The 20531-nt window shown below is 37.9% G+C and overlaps 1 protein-coding gene across 2 annotated transcripts in view; it reads left to right on the plus strand.

Annotated features, from left to right (window-relative positions):
- Positions 1-20531, plus strand: part of CHCHD3 (coiled-coil-helix-coiled-coil-helix domain containing 3) — a 166577-nt gene that overhangs the window by 56853 nt on the left and 89193 nt on the right. The window lies entirely within an intron of this gene.

Below are 20531 nucleotides of genomic sequence, written 5' to 3' on the forward strand. Positions count from 1 at the left end.
CTTAGGATTTCTTTTAAGGTTGCCAGAGTATAAATGATTAACAGATCATGAACAAGAACAAGAGTTTCAAATAACTTACAGGAGCATTCCTTTTGTGGATTAGTTATACCAACATCTATATAAATATCTGCATCAAAGATGAATTCAAAGCTTTCTAAGAGCTACTGGGGGGTAAGAGAGGCAACTAGTCACTTCAGTAATCAATAGCTTTATCTATGCTGTGTAAATACAAATCTGTTGCCTCTACTATCTTTCCAAACCATCTGTGACTTAAATTTCAAACAAACAAACAAAAACCAAACAATAAAAAATTATTAGATAAATTATTAACATTTTGGAATTTGGGGGAAAAAAGGAAAACGGAGGGGAGTCATGTCTAAGATAGAGCTTTAGTCTTATGCCTTTAACCCTCGGGTTGTTAATGTGAAGAATGGATAAGGGCTTTGTGGTCTCAGCCTAATGGAGAACTGAAGAGTTACATTGGGGTTTAATATTTGCATGACTTACCTTGAACTTTGCATCTTTCACTTAGTGCTGTGCTTAGCACTGTGCTTTTGTGAAGCATGTGATGCCTTTCTCATCATCCCAGTGCCTAAGAGATACCTAATTATGATATGAAACAGGTGTATTCAGTTATTATGTTGATTGTATTGTTAATTTGCACTTATTCTAGAATTTTTAAGGTAGAACTGCCTACATGAAGGAATCACCTGTGAGGTTTTAAAAGATCCTGGAGTTCTCTGGTGAAGTCCCCTATGTAATTCTGCTGAAACTACTGCAATTTTTTGTTTGTTTGTTTCCACCATAGTTTGTTATTAGCTGTTTATTCATCTAATGTATCCAACTTGAATTTATAACATTTGCAACACTAGGATACATCTGTGTGCTCCATTCTTCAGGTGGAGTGAGTGATCCCACATGCTGGTTAACTGCTAGAGCAGGTTGATTTTTTTATTCACTCCAGATTTGATCACATCTGTCAGATTCTTTATTGGAGAAAGGACTAGTGTTTAGGAAATGTCAATAGCATTATCTTCAATGTTAATTCCTTTGCTGCTAAATTGTTTAAATAGGGAGCAGGCAAAGATGGTAAAACAGGAAGAATGTTTTTGTACAAAGGCTGCTAATTCAGCTTTAACAAATAGACATGAAATTGTTAGATTGAAGTAATATTTCCCAGTCTTAAACCATTTAAAACTGGCTGCTGCTTATAGGTTCAAACAGGAAACTTTTGAGTATTAGAACACCAAAAGTTGGCATTGGCTCTTCATACAGATGAAGAAAATTGGCAAGATGAAGCTGACAGCTAAAAGAGTAAAAGCTTTGCAGGTGATAAGAAGTAAAGATGTCATTTGTCTTTTTAAGCAAAAGTGTTGCAATTTTGAACAAAGATATCTAAAGGAATCCAGCAGAGCTTGAACAGCAAGGTAAGGCAAAGGAATGCACCCTTAAAAAATTGGAAATAATTTTTAAGTGAGCAGAATGAGCACGTTAGGCTAAATATTAAAAAACAAACCTCCCAGAATATTAACTGTGACTAGAAGGGTTCAGTCACAGAATCACTGACTATCCCAAGTTGGAATGGACACACAAGGATCATGGAGTCCAACTTCTGGCTCCACACAGGAGCACCCAAAACCCAAACCCTACATCTGAGCATGTTGTCCAAATGCTTCTTGAGCTCTGGCAGCTCAGGGCCACACTCACTGCCCTGGGCAACCTGTTCCATGCCCACTGCCCACTGATGCAGAACCTTTCCCTAACCCTCAGGCCCTATCACTGTCACCAGAGAGCAGAATGTGTGTGTGCAAGCCCACAGACTCCATGGAACTGAGATCCCAGCAAGGACTGTAGAGTCAGAATGTCTCTGGGGAATGTGGTGTGTGATCAGAAGAGATGAACCCATAGCAGCAAAACAATTCCAAATTAATTCTTTCATATATGCCTTTAAAATAGAGGAACTTTGCAAGCTGCCGTGCCAGAAGTTTTCTTTGCAGAGATTTCCTTAGACAAAGCCATTGATCTGAAGATTCAGTAGAAAACACTAAGGAAAATTGATGGTTTTACCAATAACAGCTCTTCAGGCCTGGGTGGTATTCATGAAGGCTTTGAAAGAAACTTGATGATAGATGAGCTAATGATAGCTGAGCTACTTACATGCTGTGTAAGCTCTTAGGGGAAACTCCCTCAGTACAGGGTGGGGAATTGGCTGACGGGATATCAGCTTCTTAAAATATGGTTCTGGGGGAGATCCAGACACATAAAACTTAGCAGTTCTGATGTTTGTACCAAGCGAGGTAGGAGTGATAAAATTTAGAGTCGAATTTCCAGATCCTCAGGTGCAGAATGTGCTTGAAGTTGTACTTGAGAACTATCTGTAGCAGTGTAGCATGTCAAAAATATTCCTTTCTTCCCTACCCTTAGCACATACAGGGTGATATTTCTTCTGTCCATCCTTCCTAAGGGAGGACTTCATAATGGATTAAGGCATTTATTTCAGGCTGACCACAGAAGAATTTTGATACGGGATTGACCCCCTCTGAGTCTGTGTAGTGTTCCATACTTGTGACTGCTCCAAGAATACTTCCATTGTGTTTATGCAGGCAGCAGACCTGTCTTCCTTTTCACTATTTGTGGTTGGAGGCCTTCACTACACATCTAAGCATTGTGGATAGTTGAGCTGGGCACAGTGCTGTTGAGTGCCTTTCAATGCAGTAGCTTTGCCATAAACAGCGTATTGATGTTCCATCACTGCAGTCATTATGAGAGCCAGGGTGAGACACAGAGAACATGTAGGAAAAAAATCAATAGTTATCCAAAGTGCAGAGGACCTGTTGTATTTCCATCTCCTTGTAATGACCTGGAGTTTACTGTTAACATGTTTGCTTCACTGTCTGGACTGAAACAAGCTGTCATTAAGACCCTATATGTTAGAAAATGCTTTTATTGAGCTGCCAATGACATTAAAGTCTCATTTCCCTTTGAAGAGGCACAGAAATATTGTTCTGTTCATTTGCTGTAACCATAACATTAAAATTTGATTACTGCTATCATTAGAAATTATCTGTATCCATACTAATATAATTATATATATTTCCCCATGTATTGTTCAGGCTTTCACAGAAGTACCTGTTAGAGAATGGAGTCTGGCGTTGCTGAGGTATTTTCCTGTTGTGTAAATTATTTGCTATATGAGAGAGTCTATTAATAAGTTCTGTGCTCAAAAAGTCAAACTGGCAGAAGTATCCTTACTTTAAAAAGCAGTTTCTGCACTTCAGGTGTATGTGGTAATCAATCTATTGGATTTTTGAGGTAGGTGTAGAATTCTTTTTTTTTCTTTTTCTTTATTGAGCACTGAAATCAATAGACAAAATACATTCTTTGATATGTTAGAGCTGAAGCACGCTGAATTATGATAGGAGTGAATTTGAGCTATTGTCATAATTGAATGCGTTTTGTTAAAATGGAGCGTTTCCATCTTCTCTGTCTCAATGTAAGGATATTTTCCCTGTCATCCTTGGGTGGCACGTCCATATCACTGCGTGCGCGTGCTGTGCAGCCTTTCCTTTAGTGTTGCATTTATTTTTCCTGTCCCCAATTCATTAGCTTTTTCAAGAGGAGATTCTCTATTTTCTCTAAGCAGATTATGTGCTGACTCTTCCTGCTCTTTCCAAACAGTCCTGTGCTAACCATATTTTAAGGATGACTTCACTAGAAAATACCAGGGGGAAGAATTACTAAACGAGTTAAAGCATTAGTTCTCAGGAGAAAAGAAGTCTGTTTACAAACCTGCAGTATTTATTACATACCTCATTTAGCTCATTCATCATTTTAATAGAAAAATGAATCTTTTTAGATGATTCTGAAATAATTCGAGGTAAACTACATAGCCTGAGGCAAAACATGATTGCTTACTGCAGAGAGGACGAGGCTGTTTCTGGGAAATACGGTATGATTGGTGGCTATAATTTACAATTTATGACAGTGAAAATACTAAAAGCTCGCATTTGAAAATTAGACTTAAGATTTGAAAACAACGTGGTGCAGAGCTAAACCTAGTGACATTTCTTTTGTCTCTCGTTCTTCAGTTTTATAATGTAGAAGTATTTGTAGTCTTTGAATGCTTATATTTTTTCAGATCTACTGGTAAGATTTGATTCAGTTTCACGTGGTACTTTGTTGCCAAGTGCTTTTTCCCTTGCCATTTAGAAATAGCTGTTTTGTTGCAGCAAATGATCCCTTTGCCTTCATGCTCATGATGTGGGAGAGAGAGTAAAATTCCAATGAGGAAGAAGTTGTTGTTTTTGAGTGCTGAGGATGAGATCTACGGGTCTTTTATTGGCTTTGTTTTGGGGGAGAGGGATTTGGTTGCTTTTTTACAGAAGCAGAATACACTGAAACAATCATTTACACTTTAAAAATATTAAACTCCATTGCACTTTACATGCTTATCTTCATTTGAATAAACACGATGTTATGGATATGGCTTATGCCTCTCCTGACACACATTTAGTTTCTCACTGACTCTCCTTCTCATTGGCATTTCTGATGCAGCTGTAAGGTGTGTAGGATAGGAATCTGGCTTTCTGTCTGTTCTGGGATGCTGTATAGATGATATGAAACTACTGCACGAACAAGAAGGTGCTACTATGCAAATAGAGATCAGTAATGTTGGTTTCCAGCAATGCAAGAAATGGGACTCACTACCAAATATTTGCAAACTGTGAGAGGTTTTCTTATCTGGTCGGATGTATGTGCCTTAAGGAAATGCCCATTTGCATGTTTAAAATTACTTTATTAATGAGTGAACAATCTTTTCCCCCTTGATGTAGTTAAACAGTAAAAATAATTTAAAATAGCCTGTGGGTGATCACACTGTTGTTGCTGTAGGTTGTAATCCAAGTATGACCTCTGTCATGTCAACAGTTAATGCTTTATTTCATCTCTGAAACTGCCATTAAATGCCCGTGAAGTAGAATAAGAAATTTCTTACCTGTTTCTCTTTTCTGCCCCTTCATAACATCTGTACTGACATTAAAAATATTTGTTTCAATGGAACAATACAAATAATTTTCTCTTTCCTCCGGTTTTTGACTTGACAATGTTGTAGACCTGTAATTTTTTATTCTTATATCTAGCAATCATCTTTTTCCCTCAAAGTTAGACGTATAAGGAAAAAAAAATACAGTAAAAATAGAAAATTTTGAAGGCACGGAAAGTGTACAAAGTGAATATTTATTTCCCTCAAAGTTTCTGTTTGAATGGTGAGAGAAATGTGTTTTGTTAGTCAAACAGCATTTAAGAGCTTGCTTTTTTTATTTTTAAATTCATATATAGCAAAACCCAAGATACTTGACAGAAGCAAAATTAATCACTGGGTTATCTCAGCATCCAGATGAAGATCTAGTGCTTTACAAAGCCTGCTGCTCCATCAATTTGTTCTTTTGGTTGAATTCAAATTGAGTTCATTTTTATAGATTCGCTGCATAATGCTCTCCTCTCTCCTCCCTCATTCATTAACCAATTTGTTCTTGCTACTCCCTTTTTATTGAACAGCTAACAAAATTGCTATGCTATCTTTTCAAATGAATGTCATAATTCCTTGTCATGCATGGGCAAAAAGTAAGCATATGCATCCTTCTTACATGTACATTTGCTTCTTCCAGAGAGAATACCCATTTCTGCCCTCAAGATATCATGAAAGGGATGTTTTAAATAACATTCTTAAGGAGTTTTTGGCACAGTGTTTCTATAGAAGTATTCCTATCCAAACTCCATTTCAGGACACAACTGCTGGTTGTTGAACACAACAAAGGCCACAGAGGACTTGAAACATAGCACATATACAGTCTCTTTCATTTCTTCATAAGGATTTGTGTATGGGAACTGCTGAGTCATGGCCTGAACCTCTGATTGATCACCTGAGGCGAGCCATGAGTCAGCCAGAGGAGCACAGGTGAAGGCAATTCACCTGTGCTGCCGGAAGGGGTGGAGCCAGGCTGCACCCCTCCTAGACCTATTTAAGAGCTGGCTACCAGAGGGGAAGGATCTCTTCTGGAGATCACCTCTCTTGGTGGTGAGCTCAGCTGAAGGGTAAGCTCTTCTACTTATTCTCTTTTGTGATCGTTGTTTACTTTGCCTAATTCTCTTGATTATATTGTGATTATAACATCTTGATATCTATTGATTATACAATTATATTGTGATTATAGCATCTTGATTATACAGATTTGCGAGCCCTTAAGATTCTCTTTCTGACTTTTATTTAATATCTATTTACTCTGAATTTAGGTTGATTTTTGGCTGGGCAGATATTTCTGTTGTGTCTCCTTTAGAATACTTTAGTTACCTTCTTATCTTTGGGTTGAATTAGAAGACTTAAGAGAAGAAAGGGAGGAGAAATGAAGAGCAATTTGTTTTACTAATGACTTACCCTTAACTAATGCCAGGACTCTTGTCCACAACACGTGGTGAACACAACGTGGGTGTTTTGTTTGGGAACACTATCTGAGAGAAGGGAAGCAAACCACTGAAAGAGTATAATTTGGAAGATATGCAGCAGTCTGTACCTTGAAAATAGTAATAAGGAAAATCAGTAGGTTGATTAGTGGTGGTGATGTTGCTGTTCTCTGGTGTGCACTCTGTATTAGAGTTTTTCCTATAATCAGGACTCTACATGTTCTGTTGTAAGCAAACTCTGAGACAAAAGCCATTCTCTTGTAAGTAGAAAATACTAGAATGAAGCTAGAAAAAGATCAGAAGAGTGATGAGGCAATAGAACAGGTTGTCCAGGGAGGTGGTGGAAGCCCCATCCTTGGAGACATTCAAGCTGGAGCAAGCTCTGAGCACCTGATCAAGCTATGGATGTCCATATTCACTGCAGGGGACTTGGACTAGACAGCCTTTAAAGGTCTCTGCCAACACAAAAGATTCTGTGATTCTTTAAAATCTTGAATTGGTCAGTTTCTGAGGAGATTGATAGCATATCTTCTTCCAGTATTTATATTTACAACTGTGCCCAAGATTAGGTTTCGAACTTGAGTATAGTTAAGGGTGACAGGGTGATAGGTTAGTAGTTAATTTAGTTTATGTTGTCCTTTTTCGGAGAAGTTGAGAGTCCACTTTCATGTTTGATCTACGCTGGAAACCCTTTTTGCATCCAGGAGCCCCATCAGTGTATTCTTTTACATCTGATTCCCATTTAGAAAATGAATGTCTTTTCTATAAGCGGAAAAGCAGTTTGTTTTTATTCTGTTTTGTTTTGCTTTCCCACTGAATGCTTATTCTGTAGTACTCTCAATTAGGGAATGGACCGATATGCAGGCTGTAAGGCACGGGAATGACCTTCCAACCCTCATACCAACAGGGCAGTGTTAATGAAGTATCTTCCCGTTATGCATTTCTGCAAGCTGTGTGTTTGTATTTCTGTGTTTGTGTGAGGGAAAGAAAATGCATTTTAGAAAAACTCTGTTAAATATCTTCAAACAAACAAACACTTAAACTTTAATGTTAGAAAGGCTGAAGTGAAAGGACTATCCATATATCAACATTTTTAGCAGGGATGTCATATTCTCCTTACACCAAAACACAAACAGAAGTGGGTCTGGAAAAGGTGTTTTTGTTTTGTTTTTTAACTTTCTCTGTTCTTTGTGCACTTCGGCATTTCTTTATTTATTAGTACAAAGTTGGTTGACTTGTATTTCTGCTCCGAGTTATTGAAATAGTACAACTGCAGTGTTTCCATAGGTGAAGGAAATGGTGACTGTGAAATACTGTTGTATGCCCTGTTTAGTTTATTTTTGTAGTTCAAAAACAGTTTTTAAGATTGAAGAGACAGGTTCTGTTGCATCACATTCATTTGTCTGAGTTACCACCTTTGGCTAGAAGCAAGTCTGCAATAGATGACATGTAGTCTTCAGGAAGAAAAGATTTAACCTCCCACCACGGATATCATTTTATCAGTTTATCAGAAGAAACAATTAAATGCATTAGATGGCACTTTTTGGTCACAATTGCTATTAGTACTGTCACTGCTGTGTGCGTTAAGGTACTTTAAGTGAATCAATAATTATACTGGTAGAGTTGATAATAGTGTGAATTCTAGAAAATACATTGTGACAAGGAATGATATTTTGGGGAAAAAAGAAGTTACAGATCGAGAACTTTCTCACTTTTTGATGGGATTTCATCAGTTCTGATTTGTAATTTTGGTATAATTTGTCCTTTGGTTTAAGCAGAATATGACATACCTGTTGAAGTTACTGATATGTAGACTGTCCTTTCCCTCTGTCTTTTCCAAGCTGTTGTATATCAGTCCTGCTGGCTGTCTAGCAAAAGGTGAAGTACTTAGATATTGTAGCAATAGGTGCTAACATATCCAAAGTAGATGTACTCAAATCCAGTTTAAAAGGATCTATTAGAGGGTGAGGAAGGTTAAGTCTGTTGGTTTTTATTAAGATTTGTTTCTTCTGTCCAGTATTACTTGTACTGTCATAGAATCATAGAATCACTGAGGTTGGAAAAGGCCCTCAAGATCATCCAGTCCACCTGTCAACAAAAGTTCTCACTAAACCATGCCTCAACACAATGTCTGATCATGTATTCTACAACAGATTTGCTAGCATGTGCATGGAAAAAAATACTTTGCCTCATGGATTTTTTTAAAGGAGGGAAGACATTAAAGTGGAAGGGTTGATAAATTGGGGATGTTAATATACCGTTTTATTTAAGTAATAAAAACTATTCTCTTGACAGGCCTATTCTCTAAAGACTGGAAACTGTTTAATTTCACAGTTCCCAGTAGCACAGTATGTCATTTCTGTCCAACACAGTGGAATGGAGTTTTTAGCTGGAAATTCAGTCTTCTTTGAAGAAATATATGGATAATAGTCTTCATATGGACATTTGCATGCGTGTGTGCATGTAACGTAATCTAGTGAGTTGAAGCCAAACCATTCTCTTTTCACGAAGTAGCTGCTGCTTAAAAGTATACGGACTTCAACACATGGTCTACAGAACATTTTTCTTATTTTACATGAATTTTGAAAGCAAAATCTGGTTTCAGTTGTTAAGTCTGCTGTTTAAGCCACTTCGTAAGGATGATGTAGTAGAAAAGCGTCAACGCTCACTTTTAGGAAGCCATGGTAAAAGATAATACTGTGTACTTGTTGCATTACTTTTTGATTGATAGGGCTGATGCTTCTAACTTGGCTTTCATTTTGGCAGATCCTGCAGCCTGTTCACGTAGTGATCACCGCATTGTCTTTTTCTTAGATGTTTGAATTCAAGTCAGGTTCGTAAATAAATAAATAACAGATTTTCCTTCCTTCTCATTTTCTTAATTATCATGCAGATAAGCAGTGGGGATCATGACATTAGGATAAGTGTCTTATGATTTTGCCTTGGATAAAGAAGCCTGTGCAGTTCTCCCTTTTTCCCCCCCCCTTGGGCTATGCAGCAGTAATAAATGAGCAAGTCCAGAGTACTTTATGATAGATAGTTAATGGTGCTGTGCCTGAGCCAACAGGCTTGTTTCCGCAGCAGCTGTCACAATTCATAGTCATTAGCATACCTTTAATGGTTACATTTCAAAATAATTTCTGCCAGAGCATTTAGCATACATAAAGGGAAAAAGCCGTGACATTGAGGAAGGAGTTCTAGAGGTGTAGGTGAATTTTTTTAGACTGAGTGTAGTACTGGAGAACAGGCATTCAGAGGGTGTAAGAGTGAATTGAAAATTATTAAAGTAATTTTGGAAGTAAAATACCGATCGACCTTCAAGGCCTATTTGTGACCAGGAGTCTATCTTTAAACCCGTGAGCATCCAGAGCCTTCTGTGCTGTTTTATCGAGTGCTTCTTGCATTTACATCTGCAGAAAGACTGTTCTGAAATCTTCTTTTCGATGGGAAGGGAATAGTTGTGTGTGACTGTGATACCAAGTCATTTCTAGCTTGTAAGGCAGAACTGAAGGGCCACCACATGTTCAAATTGAAGTCGTGACAGCAGACATCACAGCACCAGCTTGATGTATCTGCTATTTTGATGTAAGAGAAGAAATACATGCATCTAATATCTATTAATGAAGTTTTTTGAAGGCTTTTGAAGATATGCAGGAAGGATGATGGGAGGAGGGGTAATGAGCAAGTGCCACATCTACCTCAGCAACAGGGGATCTTCTAAGAAGTACTCTGATAAATAGGTTGGTTGGATTTTTGTTTTACATTGTAATAACTCATGTTTTAATTTTCCTTCTCACTTTTATCTGTCTGTTTAAAGCATGAAAAGAAAAATCACAGTTATTTCTTTTGAAAGCAGTGATGTTGGAAGATACTGAACTTGAGGAAAATCTTTCTTTGAACACACTACCTCCAAGCAAGCAGGAGTGCCTATTATTTTCCCTTCTAATTTGCTCTCTCTAAAATATCATTTAAAATTTGTATGTGAGCAGATTTGACCCTAACAAAAATAAGGAGTATTAGGTATGAAGGTAAACTTTCATTCTCCTGAAGCAGATGTTTTTACTTTTCAGCACCTTTCCACTGCTGCCAGTTTTATTTCCATGTTCCCATTCGTTTTGGAGATTCATGGAAAAATTCATTTGTCTTACTGCTCTAAATCATTAGCAGTTGATTGAGACTCATCGATTTTTGAATGCAGTGAATTAGTTGTAGCAGGAGAGGAGGATGACTGCTTAATTATTATTACCCATTATGTCAGGGGTGTGACCTTAGAGTGAGGTCACAACCCCTGATAGATCTCTCAAAATCTGCCATATGTTTGAAAAATCTGTTTTCTTTTTTGATGGTCAGTCCTGGTATGTTAGGGAAAGAACATCCGTGTAGCCTTAAGAATAAGAGATCTTCTGTTGGAAGATGAGCATGGAGTATTCTGCGGAGACTGAAAACTGGGATGGTCCACATTAATAGAAATGTTGATCAGAATTAGCACGCTATCCATGTTTTATCATACAAAGCAGGTTTTGAAAGGACTTCAGTGCCTGTTGTAACCAGTGGCAAAATTGTTGGAACAGATAGGATGAATTTATGTTGTGTCATTGCTGCCCCATTTAAAAATTTGGTAGTTGCAGTGTGCTCAGCCACTGGGCAACTTTTAGATAACTTGATTTTTGCTTGGTTCATTTGACATTCTTGACCATAATTCTGGTTTCCCCTATAAGCAAATCTGTCAGTTGGCTAGGATTACTAAGATTGCAGAATCAATGCCTTCAAAGTTAAACGTTTTGCTCTCTTAGTGATGCTTAATGTTAATGTAAAAAAAAAAAAAACAAACCATAAGTATTGTGAAAGTTAAGGCATTAATGTTTTTCAGTCAGAATGCAGAACTGGTGAACTTGTGTGATTGTATTGGTGTTCATTTCTGTACTCTAGCCTCACTTTCAAGGCATGTAATCTGAAGCATTAGCTTATCTGAAAGCATTGTGAACTGTTTTTTAAACTATTATGTCATTTGTGTTGTCTCACTGTAGTGGCCTGTAGCAAAATGTGTGTGGACTATGCAGTGTTCAGGGATGGGATTTAGCAGAGGGTTATTAGAGTTAGGGATAGCATGGCTGAGTTGCAGTTGGATTTGATGATCTTTAAGGTCTTTTCCAACCGAACAATTCTATGATTCTGTGATGTATAATAGAAAAATCTGGGTGTAATTATAAACCAGGAAGCATTGACAGTACCACACAAGAGTGTAAAGGTGGTAAATATCTTAAATATTACATAAACACAGTGTTTAGAGCTGAAGTTCAACAGATAAGGAATGCCAGATAAAATAGCTTCTGAAATCATAATTTTGCTGTTACTACTGTTTTGAAGTAGCTTACTAGACAGTAATTTTCTCTATTAAAAAAAAAAAACTTAAAAAAAACCTTTTTCTGTTTATCTTTTCAAAGTCACAAATAAGAAAAGACCTTTAATTTCACCTACAACTTAATTACTGGGGAGAGGTATATAATTGTATTACCACTTAAAAAGTGGGGCCCTGTGAAACAAATGAGGTTCAACAAGGTGAAGTTGCATCCATCCCAGATATGAGAACAGACTGAGAGAACTCGCTGAGAGGAACCCTGCAGAGAAAAATTTGGAGGTTCTGGTGAGCTGGACATGAGCCAGCAGTGTGTGCTTGCAGCCCTGAAGGCCAATTGATCTTAGAATCATAGAATCACAAGGTTGGAAAGGGTCTACAAGATCATCTAGTCCAGCCTTCCTCCCATTCCTACCACAAGCCACTAAACCATATCTCGAAGCTCCTCATCCAGAGGCCTCCTGAACACTGCCAAGGATGGCGACTCCACCACTTCATTTTCACATCCTTCTTTTCATTTTATTCTCACCACCTTCTCTCTTCCTTTCTTCTTTCCCTCTACAACCTCCAGGTCTGTCAGTTCTTAGTTTCAGGATGAGGTACTACTTTGTTTCAGTGATGCATGGGAGCTTATTGTACCTTTCACTTCTGCTGCCTGATATTACAATATTTTGGACCTAAAGGAAAAAAGAATTGCAGGAGAAATCTGCTTTAACACCTGCAGCCCTTGCAGGATTCCTGCAGGTAGTCAGGTTGTACATATTGGCTTCTGGGAGCGTGCACATGATGGATGAAATTATACAGAACCATATTGCCATGCTTTGACAAAAATTATCAAACCTGAGCTGTGTGTGTTTTTTTTTTTTTTTTAATTTGCTTTTTCCTGCAGAGGCTTATGGACATAGTGAAGTTTGATTTTGTTTTATTGGAGGTGGAAGAAGAAAGTGCCCTGATGTGATCTGGACTGCTTTCCTGGCTGATAGCAGATTCCTTTGGAAGCTATGTGAATGCTGGAACCTAAAGAAATTTCATTTATTGTTAGTAGAGAGTGTTATCTTAAAGTGAATGGAATGCATTTGGCCTAGGCCTTCAGAAAAGTTGGAGGTGATGTGTAACATCTTTAACTCTTTTTCTCTTGCTTCAGAAAGTCTGTAGCTTGAGGCTCTGTAGAGCTGGAAATGAATGGAAAGCAATCTTTTTTTTCTGGGGGGATGACACAGGTGGTACAACAGCGAGGAGAAAACTTCACCATTCACAGAGCTTGTATTACATTCAGGTTTACTTTTGAGAGTGTACAGGGTGAACAAACTGAAGCAAGGGCATCTCCAATCTGTGCTGCCTTAGATGCTAAGCATTTAGATTTTCCTTTCTTACTGCTGGCTGTCCTCCCAAGTATTGCTGCACAGCCCATTTCAAGCAGAGGTAGGTTTTCTCTGCCTACGTTTTCAGCAAGGCGTGGGTCTGATCAGCTGTGCCAGAACTTTGCACCCTGGGATCTCTTTATAACTGAGGAGAAATGGGTATGTTGGGGGTGTGATTCTGACATGTTTCAGATGTCAACTTGATGATGGTGTTGATTGCCTTGTAGAAGGAGCTTAAATGTGTATGTCTTACTGTATAGATTATTTAGGCAATTAAGGTTGTTTGGACCTGAAACGTAAATATCATAACCCTTCCTGCATCCACGTCACACAAAGTACACTTACAATAAATCAGAAAATGAGTCATAATGAAAATTACTCCCATGAGCCTTGTTTTTTATGACCTTTGTCCTTACTTTTTTGGTGCATTAGACAAAGCTTTCAGAAGAAATTACTTCTTCATAATCATTTGTGAAGAGCTGGTGGGAGCTACTGGTTTTGCACTGGCTACCTAAATCCCTTATGATGCACAGTATGTTCTGTAGTTGCATCGTTTGAAGGTTTTAACTGTGAAGTGTTTAAATCCCTTTTGGTTTTGCCAGTGGGTAAGCACAAATTCCTACTCATTCACATGTTCTGGGAGATTGGAGCACATTCCTCATGACTCAGTGACTGAAAGTCGCAGTGGGAAATGAAAATTGATCTTAGTGCACCTTCCCATAGCAGTGGTTTTGATGCTGCAGTGTTGGACCACATGTAGGATGTAGGGCTTTTCCTGTATTTCTGAAGGAACTGAGTCTTGTGACTTATTTGAAGTTCATGCAGTTCAACAGTGCATTCTCTGCAGGGTACTACAATAACACTTTAAGATAATAACATATAGGTTATATAAGTAATTCCTCGAAGTTAGAGTTTATAAAGAACAATTTTTAAAATGGTTGCATCTGTCATGATTGTAAATGGGTCGGGGATGATTCTGAGTGCAGAGCTGACAGCAACAACAAAAATCAGAACTTCTACTACCAGTGAGGAGAAAAAAACCTATTTTATACTCCATTAAACTGTTACACATCATAAATAATTTATGCTCACCTTGCTCTGTTCTGCAGCAAAGATGATAAACTAGTCATTCTACGAGCATTTTAATGAATATAATAGTTTTCTTGACTTTCTCTGAAACCGAAACCCTGGTCATTATGTATATGTAAGTGGGTTAAATTATGGGAATACGTTTTAAAATGAGTCGTTCAGTCTTACTCTGAATTCCACAGGTATCTAGGAATGGATCCAAATTTTGTGTAGCTTCTTTCATCTTATTTACAATAGTAAAATTTATATTGGTTATTTCTGTCATTCCCAAAAGTGTGTAAACACCTCCCTGCAATATTGTGACATTAGAATATTCCAGTTGGAATATTGGAATGGTCGTTGTTTTGTATGGTTTGTAATAAACTTTCAGATAATAGAGGTATTTTCCCTTGGCCGTTGGGGTTATTTTGTGTTATGTAGAATTTTACAGTCGAGTTCAGATGAAGTTTTCAGAAGTATAGGCGGTTAGCTTTATATTCAGACACTTATGCCCATCTTTTGTGTGGTGTTTGGTGCTTCTGAGTATGCTGCTTGTATGTTCCAGTGAAATGTGCTCGATGTTCTGAAAATCTAAATAGCTGAAATTGTACTTCATTTAGCATTGCCTCATTTGCTTTTGTTAATGAAAGTGTAAAATGTGATATTCCTAGCAGGTAGCAATCTGGTCAGGTGAGTGATTCAGTAGAGGAGATGGGGACTCGTACTTGGCTTTCAGCATCACTGCTGAATTTAAGTGTGAATCCAGAGACTGCTGTTAGTAGAAATTGCTATTCAGGTTCACATTTTGATAGTGTGAATTCCTCTTTAAACTTTCTATTGAAATACCATCAACTTTTCCCCCATTTTCATATCCTGTGCAGTGCATTGAAATCCACTTTCCAGTGCTCTTGAACGTAATAACTGAAATCTCTTTGGAGAGAATATTCTTTCTGACAATTAACTTTTATTGTTGTTTATATGTCTAGAGAAATTACAGTGTCTGATCCATCACCGATACTCCTGATGGAGCACTGATGTGTATGTGTAAAGCTCTGTGTATTTCCTGTCAAACGGGGATTAGTTGGCTTTTGTCTTAAATGCATCACCTTCAACTGATTTAGCTTTAAAAAACTAATCAAGCAGTTTTGTTTCTTCGGGAAAGGCCAGGTCCATAACTGCCTTTTAATAAATATGTTTTTGCCCATCATTTCCTGCTCCCTTGTAATTTTTTAGACTTTTCAGGTTGGATGAACTATTGCAGAAAATAGTTTGCAAAGAATTAAATTCATGGTGCTCTGCCAGTTGCTTACTTTGACTAAGGACTGTCCTCTGACAAATTAGTGATCGTTCTCTTTCTGTAGTACATTGCAGAAACAGCAACCGCCATATTAAGTCTTAATCAATAACAATGTTTCACTAATTACAGGAGCGAGTTTATATATTGGATAAATTGCTGTTTGCAAATGCTGTATTATATTAACTAAAACAGCTAATTACCAGCAGCAGAATAAACATAAGGTTTGCTAAAAGCTTCCATCCGTAGCTTGGAGCATTGCTGCTGCCTGGTATTTCAGTCAATGTGGAAAATAAGGTAATGACATTATAAATACATTTATAATGCAGGACAATTTCTTCTAAAATGCATGTAAGTATTATGGCTTTACTACGAAATATGATTTATTTAATGCATTTCAGCCCCCATAATATTAAGATATAATTGAGATGGGGGGGTGGGAGGGAATTGCATGCAGTCAGAGCCTGCATGAAAGTGAATCATGGTCTAAATTGCTTGTAATTTTGAAGGCACTTTGGGGAATCGTGAAATTTATATAAAGCCGTCTTCAGTTTAAAAAATGTGAAGAAAACAGCCATCCAGTCTTTCAAGTTTTATTTGATTTTAAGTATTTTTTGTACGCAAATGAAAGACTGGATCAGAATGAATAAACGGAGATTCTAAAGTCTTACACACATAAATAGATACCGACCCTGGAGGTGTTCAAGGTGTTTGGACGTTGTGCTGAGGAACATGGTTTAGTGAGAACTCTTGGTGATGGGTGAACGGTTGGACTGGGTGATCCTGTGGGTCTTTTCCAACCTTGGTGATTCTGTGATTCTATGATTCTAAGATAAAGAAACAAGTCCAACCCTGTAGATAGACATTAATAGTGATTGTTCAGTAAAACAGCCAGCAGTGCGGTGTACCTTGGATAGAACTACTAGCATGGGCATATAAAGGGAATGAATGATAACACAAATAGTGCCAGTGATCTTAACTGGAAATCATTTAAATGCAGCTGGGAGTTCTGATGATTATTTTGAAAGACTGAAAATCACAAGTCTTATCTTCATCGTTTAATTACCTGCTAAACAATTGGTAGTGACTTCACTAAATCAAGAAGCTCCCAAAGAAGTAACATCAGTAACTGCAGCCATGCTTGAGCAATTCCAGTTTCCTTGGTAGTGGCCATCAGCCTGTGCTTGGCCCAACATACATTACCGGTTGGAAAGGCATCAGTAGTGTGACTCAGCATGTTTTTTGGTCCAAAGATGTAATAAAGAACTCTTAGTAACCCATCTATCTGTGGCAAGATTCACTGTATCTCAGTAGATGATAAAACTAGTTTTTGTAAAAATTATGCTGTTTTTGAATTCATGATATGTAGAATAATTAAGATTCTTTTGGATCAATGACTTCATCCTTTAAAGATGTGTAATTTCTTCTTGTGTCAAATAATTTAATAAGCTTGTGAAATATAAATAATGTGTCATTGCCCATAATTCCAGTTGGCAGCTAGGATGTCAAAGGGCTGAAGCTGAAACTGGGAGCTGTGTATACATCTCATCTCTGCCCTTTCTTACCTACACAGACTTCACTCTCTTTGGTAAGCACTCTTCTAGGTCCAGTAGTATTAGTGGAGAATGCTACAGGCTCCAGCAGCCCCTTGCCATTCCCCCTTGCTAGAGGTGAGTGTCCCTCACCAGCTGGCCTAGTAGCAATTCAGGCAAGCTCTTCCCTAATTTGCTTTGGGCAAAATCTATGTGCTGAAATAGTTTAAACTGTTAGAGCTAAACTGTTTCCCTCGCTGCCAGATTCACATGCACAGCTCTGCACTGCAGGCACATCAGTGGGATCAGTAACCTTTTCAGTGTGAGCAGCTGCACCTGGAAGATGATGTTGAATCTCATTTGACCCAAATTAATTTAAATCTCTTCCAATGATTAGTTACTTTGTTAGTAGTACAGGCTGGAAAATTCTATGAGGCTTTCTGATATTAACTTCAGATTACTGGATGTAATCACGTTTTTAATAAATGAGAACTTTGAGGCTGGCAAAGCACATTCAGTTTTATTTTGTTTCATTAATTAAAAAGCATGGTGAGGATGAATGATAAACAAAAAGAATTGGTAGCTTGACTGAAATGCTGCAACTCACTTCTCTCTGTATACTTCCTGCACGCTGTTGTCAAGAGATTTGGTAAGGATTGATTAAAATGGTATGAAAGAAGGCACTGTCTCCGGAAGTTCAAGGTAATTGCTATAAGTACTTTTATTAATAAAGAGAGCTTGCATAGAATGAATTCTATCTTGGGGGCCCTCTAAGGGCTTTTACAAGCTAAATATATAATTAACTGCATTATCTCACGCTATTCATAGATATAATTTTTTGGTGCGTGATAGAACACAGTAGCAATTTACTGTGTGTAGATGTACAATGAGGAGTTCCCTTTAAATGTGAAGAATATAATACTGGAGTTGTCAAAAAGCAATGATACTAAGTTGATTTAGTGCTAGACAGAGAGAGGGGGGCAAACGGATATAAAACCAATCAGCAGCACGGATTCAGGTAGGCAAGACAAATATTGGACAGGACATTGCTTTAATATCTACTGTGATTTGCAAGTTTGCATAGATTCTTAATGCTATCTATTTGGGACCTTAACTTCATTTTGAAGCATTAATTGCAAGCCTATTGCTTTTTAACATAATTCCATATTTTTTGTTAAATCTAATCTGGTTTAACAAGTGACAGTTGGACTTGATGATATCGAAAGTCTATTCCAATCTAAATGAATCCATGATTCTATGACTCCAAGGTGATAACTGCATTTATTTATTTATTTCGGAGTAGCTTTGTGTAGAAGCCACAAAATTTGTAACTTAAAGTTGCTGGAAACTGCAGGAGGAGCACATGATGATGGATGAAGCAGAGTGGATCCGCTTCTAGCTGTGAGCTGAAGTTACTTCAGAATAACTGTAAAATGAAATGTCCCTCAAAAATAGTCTGCTCCAGCTTTGAGTATTCAAGACTAAGTGTTGAAGGGTGGAGAAACGTAAGAATGGGAATAAGTAGTACAGACCGTGAAATAGTGCAGACTACTGTGGTATAACGTGTGGAATAAGTAAAAGAATGTAGATCATCCTTAGTACCCTTGCACTTCTATCTCCTTATAGAAGGTAATAACTAGACTTAAAATTGACTGATTTAGTTCTTTTTCTGTACTGTCTTGGTTCTCATGTATCAGTGGCTTCCCCTCCTGCGTTTGTCCTGGGGACGCTGGATTCTTTAGTAAAGAACCTCAGTGATCACCTCTGGCTGCTCCTCGCCCAACCCTCCCAAGTTCTGTCTCTCTACCTGATGATACCTTGGGCTTTACAATAAACTTGATGACCACATGATGCCTACTTGCCAAGTGGCCAGTCGAGATGTGAGCTCAGCACTGATATCAGCTATGTCACCTTTATCTGCTTCCTCTCCCTCTTCATCCCCATGACTCGCTATACCACTTAGAATTACAGAATAATTAAGGTTGGAAAAGCACACTAAGTTCATCTTGTCAGCCCACTGTGGGGTTGATGGGGACACTCCAGGTATGGCAGCCAAAGGTTTGCTTTTGTTTCTTGGGGAGCAGCAAATACAACAGAAGTGCTGTTGGTTGATGCCAGGAATGTATTTCTTGGAAATGCCTAACAAAGCAGTTAGAGCTTATTTAAATATACTGAAAACATAGTGTGCATTTCTACAGTGTAACAGTTTTATTGGAAACTATTTCTGATGTGAAAAATAAAGCTTTTTTTCCCTGAAGCCCAGTGATTTTTGTGCTCTTTAAGCCTTCAGCTAGTTGTTTTCACGACTCCTAACACAGTGGGAAATTGGCTTCTTTTCTCACAACACCTACTTGCTCAGTAGGAATATTGCTTTGAAACATGCTGACGTGGTTTAACGTGGATGCCTTAGTGTATAGGTGCCTGCATCTGAGCTTCTCACATTGTCGTCATTAATGCAGTATCTAAGTGACTGTGAGAAGAAAGGTTTCTTTTTACTGACTTATGTTGTGCTGGGTGAAATTGCTTTCTAAAAACAGAGGTAGTTCTTATGCTCCATATGTAATTGCTAGGTTGTTATGATGGATAATTTGTGTGATCGTACTGAGGCTTGGATCTAAAATGCTGTTTCAAATAGCATATAGAAGTGCATGCTTTATCAAGCTGTGGCCTTCATAAAATTTGACTTCATAATTGGCAAAATAATGAAATAAATGGCCATTGATACAGCAAGATGGAAAAAAATGGTGGCTCTCTCAGTGTCTTCCAACCATTTGTTCTGCAAATGGTTTGGAACGTTGCAGTCTTTTTAAACAGTTGGTCTTTGTGAGTAGTGGAAATTAAAGGAAATGGGGCAAAGTGTACAAACTAACATCCAAATTCTTGGTGCTAATGGTAATTTCTCTGTCCCAGCCCGTAACAGTCCCTAACAGCAGGTATAATCATGATAGCCTTGGGTTGGAAGAGACCTCAGAGATCATCCACTTCCCACCCCTTTGCCATGGACAAGGTTGCCGACCACTCAGGCACATCCAAGGACAACCTGATCTAGTCAAACAAATTGTGCCTAAAGGACGTGGTTTGTCACGAACATCATTTAATTCAGACCTCAGACTTAACTGCTAGGTGTGATATGTGCAAGTTCTTGGGTTAATGCCAGATATAGGAGGTACGTATTTGTGCTATGTGCTAAAATGCATGTAAATGTCTGTGGGGGGTATACTTACATACGTAATTTTTTTTTTTCTCGCCAATTTGCAAAATAAGGAAGTCTCAAATTCTGAAAACTGATTACAACACTAGTGTTTTGCCCTTCCTCAAGCATATGGAGATGCAGATTTGCTTCCAGGGGGAAATAAAAATCTCGTTTTCTAGAGCAGAAGGTTATTGAGAAATACGCAGGGCATCTCTATATACGCATATTGTTTGAACTGTCATTCTAAAGAGTAACAGCTGTATTTTCT

Source organism: Lagopus leucura, unplaced genomic scaffold (genome assembly GCF_019238085.1).
Source record: "Lagopus leucura isolate 7727_CA_CO unplaced genomic scaffold, USGS_WTPT01 Super-Scaffold_100008, whole genome shotgun sequence".
NCBI classification, from domain to species: Eukaryota; Metazoa; Chordata; class Aves; order Galliformes; family Phasianidae; genus Lagopus; species Lagopus leucura.